The sequence below is a fragment of the Anomaloglossus baeobatrachus genome, chromosome 5, assembly GCF_048569485.1.
Source record: "Anomaloglossus baeobatrachus isolate aAnoBae1 chromosome 5, aAnoBae1.hap1, whole genome shotgun sequence".
In the NCBI taxonomy this organism is placed as follows: domain Eukaryota; kingdom Metazoa; phylum Chordata; class Amphibia; order Anura; family Aromobatidae; genus Anomaloglossus; species Anomaloglossus baeobatrachus.
The window spans coordinates 561,088,709-561,095,959 of NC_134357.1; positions in this window are offsets into that span (position 1 = coordinate 561,088,709).

Consider the following 7,251-nt stretch of genomic DNA (forward strand, 5'->3'; position numbering starts at 1 on the left):
CCAATGACGTAGCTGCAGTGATGTCATCAGAGACTGAAGGAAACACAGGAGCATCAGCCCGAGAACAACACAACCGCACTTATATAATCGAACTGCTGCACCCCCTGTGTACTCTCCACATGATTCTGTCAGCAGAGAATAGAGAACACAGGAGCCGACAGCCGAGCGTTCCTGTATACGGGAGAAACCACCGAGCGACCGACTGTTCTCCCCCCAGCATCTAATGTGTATGGAGCCTGAGCCCAGTAATGGGGATTCTCTGCCTGGGCCGGTGACAGTAACTGGCAAGTGCTGGGGCTCTGAACAGACGGGGCCCACTCGCCATCGGAAAGAACGGTGATCAGTTCTGCGGCCCCATGGCAAATTTCTGGGCACCGCAGTGTTCGAGTCGCCAGCCGCATTTTGCTGGGTGACAGCTCCTTAAACCAGCAGTTGTGTGATCGCTGCTGAATGCTGTGTGCATTGAAGTTCACCTGTGGGCGGACTTAGTACGTGATGCACTCCTGTGTCACAGATGAAGAGGAGCCGCAGCACCAGCATCCCTCAGAGCTGTCTGTTCAGCCCCCACAGCAACTTGTATGCCCCCCGAGAGCAGTCTGCCCCAGCATCATGTATGCCCCACAGAGCTGTCTGCTCCCAGCAACGTATATGCCCACCAGAGCTGCCTGCCTCCCCAGAAATGTGTATGCCCCCAGAGCTGTCTGCTCTCTCCCATGCAACATGTATCCCCCATCCAGAGATGTCTGCCCAGCCCCCCAGAAACATGTATGCCCCAGAGCTTTCTGCCCCTCCCAGCAACATGTATGCCCCCAGAGCTGTCTGCCTGGAACTCCCCAGCAACATGCACGCCCCACAGAGCTTTCTATCCCCATCCTAGCAATGTGTATGTCCCCACAGTAAAATGTAGGCCCCCTAGTAATGTCTATGCCCCCAGCCTCCTCTGTGATATATATGTCCCCATGTCTCCTGTGATGTATATACAGTAGCCTCAGTGTGCACTGTGTGCGGCCATATCTGCTAAAGTGACGGTCATCACACAGGGTCAGCCCGCACAGCTACATGCCGGAGGAAGACGGGAGACAAGTTGGGGAGGTGAGTGAGGCTGCTACCGCCTTCCCCATATTACAAGTATCTCTAATGTGTCTGTGTGTGCATGTACGATATGTATCTATGTATGTAAGTGTATATGACTGTATAGACTTATAGTTAGGTTCATATATATTTGGACAGAGACAACATTTCCACATTTTTCTTCTGTACATTACCACAATGGATTTTGAACAATTCAGATGCAGGTGAAGTTCAGACTTTCAGCTATAATTCCGTGGGTTGAACAATCTGATTGCATAAAAATGTGAGGAACTAAAGCATTTTATAAACTCATTCGCTTCATTTCAGGGGCTCAAAAGTAAATGGACAAATTAAATATTTGGAAATAAAATGTAAATTTCTAATACTTTGATGAAAACCCTTTGTTGGCAATGACGGCCTGAAGTCTTGACCTCATGGCCATCACCAGACGCTGTTTTTCCTCCTTGTTAATGCTCTGCCGGCCTTTACTGGAGCGGTTTTCAGTTGCTGTTTGTTTGTGGCCTGAAGTTTAATCTTAAACAAGTGAAATGCGGCTGTATTGGGTTTAGATCAGGTGATGGTCATTCCAGAATATTCCACTTCTTTGCTTTAATAAACTCCTGGGTTGCTTTGGGTTTATGTTTTGGGTCATGGTCTATCTGTATTATGAATCGCCGACCAATCAGTTTGGCTGGATTTGAGCACACAGTGTCTATGAAAACCGCAGAATTCATACATCTGCTTCTGTTCTGTGTCACATCATCAATAAATACTAGGGAAACAGTGCAACTGGCAGCCATGCATGCCCAGCTATCACACTTCCTCCGCCGTATTTTACACATGATGTGGTGTGCTTTCGATCATGATCTGTATCATGACCGATCATCACACTGCCTCCGCCGTGTGTTACAGATGATGTGGTGTGCTTTGGATCATGAGCTGTATCATGCCCGGCCATCACACTGCCTCCACCGTGTGTTACAGATGATGTGGTGTGCTTTGGATCATGAACTGTATCATGCCTGGCCATTACACTGCCTTCACCGTGTGTTACAGATGATGTGGTATGCTATGGGTCATAAGCTGTACCATGCCCGGCCATCACACTGCCTCCACCGTGTGTTACAGATGATATGGTGTGCTTTGGATCATGAGCTGTATCATGCCTGGCCATCACACTGCCTCCACAGTGTGTTACACATGATGTGGTATGCTTTGGATGATGAGCTGTACCATGCCTTCAATATACTTTTTTCTTTCCATCATTCTGTCTAAAGAATGTTCTTCCAGAACTGTGCTGGTTTTTTAATATTTTTTAGTAAAGGCCAATCTAGCCTTCTTATTCTTGAGGCTTATGAGTGTCTGGCACTGTGCAGTAAACCCTCTGTATTTTCATTCATGCAATCTTCTCTTTATGGTTGATCTGGATATGATACGCCAACATCCTGGAGAGTGTTGTCCACTTGGTTGGATGTTGGATGTCTTTAAACTTTTAATACTAAGTTACTCCCTCGGCCTCACACAATGATACTCCATGACCACCCACAGGGCCGGCTCCAGGTTTTTGTGGGCCCTGGGCGAAAGAGTCTCAGTGGGCCCCATCCACACATAGACATGCACAGATACATACACATACAGGCATATGTACGTATACTTATTTAAAGAGAAGTTCACAAAAACACATAAATAGACATAAATCTAGACACAGTCATATACACTGACATACATAGATACACATCATACAGCACACACACACACACACACACACACACACACACACACACACACACACACACATTATTTTTATATATTTATCCTGTATATATATTTCTAATATTGGGAAGCCGGCAACAGCCTCACTCACCTCCCGGCTTTTCTAACAGACATGGCCGCACATAGAGCACACTAACACTGCTGTATATACATCACAAGAGAGGCTGGGGACAAACACATTACTGGGGGAATATATATTACTGAGGAAAGGGGTATACAGCAATGGGGGGCATACAGCTCTAGAGGGCAGTGACTGAGGTGGGGGGGACAAACAGCTGTGAGGTGGGGGGTGACATGCAGCTCTGGGGGTATACAGCTCTGAGGGGGTATACAGCACCTGGGTGGAGGGAACATACAGCTCTGGGGGGTACACAGCACCTGGGTGGAGGGGACATACAACTCTGGGGGGCATACAGCACCTGGGTGGAGGGGACATACAACTCTGGGGGTATAGTAGTTTGCAGCCCCCATATTGTGTTATGAAGCCCCCATTGTCCTCCATATAGTATTATGTAGCCCCCATATGCACTATGCAGCCCCCATATAACATTAAGCAGCCCCCATATAGCACAATGCGGACCTAGATAGCATGTAGTATATAGCCCACTTATAGCACAATGCAGACACATATAGCATTAGGCACCCTCATGTACTATACAGCCCCTAAATACCACAGTGCAGAGCCAGATAGCATTAGGCACTCTCATGTAGTATATAGCCCCTATATACCACAGTGCAGAGCCAGATAGCATTAAGCACCCTCATGTAGTGCAGAGCCCCTATATAGTACATTGCAGAGTCAGATAGCATTAGGCACCCTCATGTAGTATACAGCCCCTATATACCACAGTGCAGAGCCAGATAGCATTAGGCACCCTCATATAGTACACAGCACCTATATAGCACAGTGCAGAGCCATATAGCATTAGGTATCCTCATGTAGTACACAGACCTATATAGTACAGTGCAGACCCAGACAGCACAGTGCAGAGCCAGATAGCATTAGGCACCCTCATGTAGCATACAGCTTGTATATAGCACAGCCTGTATATAGCACAGTGCAGAGCCAGATAGCAATAGGCACCCTCATGTAGCATACAGCTTGTATATAGGCTATATACAAGCTGTATGCTACATGAGGGTGCCTATTGTGCTATCTGGCTCTGCACTGTGCTATATACAGGCTGTGCTATATAACATAGCACAGCCTGTATACAGCACAGTGCAGAGCCAGATAGCAGTAGGCACCCTCATGTAGAATACAGTGATTAATACTCAGTGGCGTAACTAGAGTTTGATGGGCCCTGGTGCAAAATTTGGACCGGGGCCCCCCTCCACGTACACCGACACTTAGGGTACGGAATAATGACACTGACACTTGGGGTACAGGATAATGACGCTGACACTTGGCTCTTACCCTCAGCACCCAGGTTTCCCATGATCTGAAATCCCTCTATCAGTACCCTGCTTTCCCATGTTCTGATATCCATCTTGTCCTCAGCACCCAGCTCTGCTCTGCTGTACATCTTCTCTCAGCACCCAGCTTTCCCATGCTCTGCTATACATCTTTCCCTCAGCACACAGCTTTCCCATTTCAGAGCATGGGAAAGCTGGGTGCTGAGAGAAGATGTATAGCAGAGCATGGGAAAGCTGGGTGCTGAGAGAAGATGTATAGCAGAGCATGGGAAAGCTGGATGCTGAGAGATGTACAGCAGAGCATGGGAAAGCTGGGTGCTGAGAGAAGATGTACAGCAGAGCATGGGAAAGCTGGGTGCTGGAGGAAAGAGCCTTTTTCCCTCAGGACAAAACATTTCCATCCCATACTTGTATCTTTGTCCCCCCTTGTATATAGATCTCCAAATACTATAATGGCCCCCACATAGCCTTCCGTATAATATAAAGGGTCCCACATAACCCTTGATATATTAGAATGCACCCCCATAGTTCTCCATGTATTACAATGCATTTCCCCAAAGTTCTCCATGTATTATAATTCACCCCATAGTTCTCCATATATTATACTGCACCACATAGGCCTCCATATATTATACTGCACCACATAGGCCTCCAGTTTTATAACGCACACCCATAGTCCATGTATAAGGTAGCCTCCATATTCCTCCATATATTATAATGTAGCCCCCATAGTCCTATATGTATTATAATGTAGCGCCATAAATCATCATATTGTATTATGCAGCCCCATACTCCTCCATGTATAATGCACCCCTATATTCCATGTATAAGGTGTCCTTCATTTTGTATTATGCAGCCCCATACTCCTCCATGTATAATGCACCCCTATATTCCATGTATAACGTGTCCTTCATGTTTATTATGTAGTCCCATAGACCTCCATGTATCATGCAGCCAGCACCCCCAGGCCTCCATGTGTCATGCAGCCAGCAAAATAAAAAAACAAGTACCTCTCTTCTCCTTCCGACCCCTGCGACCGCGGTAGTTACTCCCCTGCCCCCATATCTCACACACCCTGCTCCCCATACAGCCTGCTCCCCTATATCACACACACACACTACACCCCCATATCTCACACACCCTGCTCCCCATACAGCCTGCACCCCCAGATCACACACTACACCCCCATATGTCACACACCCTGCTCCCCATACAGCCTGCACCCCCATATCACACACACTACACCCCCATATGTCACACTCCCTGCTCCCCATACAGCCTGCACCCCCATATCACACACACTACACCCCCATATCTCACACACCCTGCTCCCCATACAGCCTGCACCCCCCAGATCACACACACTACACCCCCATATGTCACACACCCTGCTCCCCATACAGCCTGCACCCCCATATCACACACTACACCCCCATATCTCACACACCCTGCTCCCCATACAGCCTGCACCCCCCAGATCACACACACTACACCCCCATATGTCACACACCCTGCTCCCCATACAGCCTGCACCCCCATATCACACACTACACCCCCATATCTCACACACCCTGCTCCCCATACAGCCTGCACCCCCCAGATCACACACACTACACCCCCATATCTCACACACCCTGCTCCCCATATCTCACACAGCCTGTACCCCAACTTACCCCTCTCAAACACTCTGCACCCCTTCACATCCTTCTGTCACAGTCTGCAGCCCTCATATGCCACTCACCCTGCAGCCCCCTTTCCCCTCATGTCCCCTCTTTTCTTATTACCAGTCATCATGTGTCCAAATCTCCTTCAGGATTCAGTATCTTTGCTTTCTGCCCAGCATCCTGTGTCTCCTCCCACACAGTCACATGGGCGTGACATCATCGCAGGTCCTGCAGGATGGATTATTCCGTCTTCTGTGCAGGTCAGGAGCACTCCTGCAGCTCAGAAACGGTTGGTGGGCCTCTCCAGGTCAGGGGCCCCTCTACTGACACTGGGCTCCCCTGACTCACAGGCCGGCCCCCTGACGGTCGCATTGTCGGCCACTACACAGCGGCACTACACATAGGGGCCCGGCAGCCGGCTCTGCAGAGCGGCTGCCGGGCCCCTATGTGTACTAGTGCCGCTGTGTAGTGGCCGGCCTGTGAGTCAGGGGAGCCCAGTGTCAGTAGAGGGGCGGCTCACTCGTTCCCCCACTGATCCGGTCTCCTCGGCGCGTCGTCCATTGCTGTCGCTCGCTCTGACCTCTCAGCAGGCGCGCAGTGATGACGTCACCGCGCTCTGCTGCAGAGCTGTCAGAACGCCGACAGTCACAGCGGGGAGAATGATAAGAGAGGGAGCGCGCCGCTCACTCTCTCATCATTGCTCTCAATTGTATCGGCACCTGCGATGCCGATGCAATTGAAAGCGCGATCCTCGGCGGGGGGCGGTGACAGTACGGCCACCGGGCCCCCCTGAGTAGCGATGCGCCACTCCTGCTACCGCGAGTGGGCCCCCCCGGAAGCTCAGGGCCCCGGCATTTGACCGGGTTTGCCGGGTGCTGGCGCCGGCCCTGACCACCCATAAAGATGGCCGCATGCTGGACCTCATCTTTACCTGCCTCTGTTCCCTATCTAACCTTTCAAACTCACCTCTCCCCCTATCTGACCACAACCTATTTACATTCTCTTCCCTCTCCTCACCTAGCACTCAACCCCCACTTTGGAAACTTTCACTCCCTCGCAGAAATCTTAAAATCCTTGACTTACATTCACTCTGAGTTCCTCCTCCCTCTTGCTGACATTACATGATGCAGATGCTGCTGCCACTCTAGATAACACCACAATAACTACAGCTCTTGATTTGGCTGCCCCCCTCACGCATACCAAAATGCACAAAATCAACAGACAACCCCGGCATACCAGCCTGACTAAAGAACTGAGACAGGCCTCCAGAGCGGCTGAATGGAGATGGAAGAGATGCCATTCCACAGAACACTTCATCGCATACAAA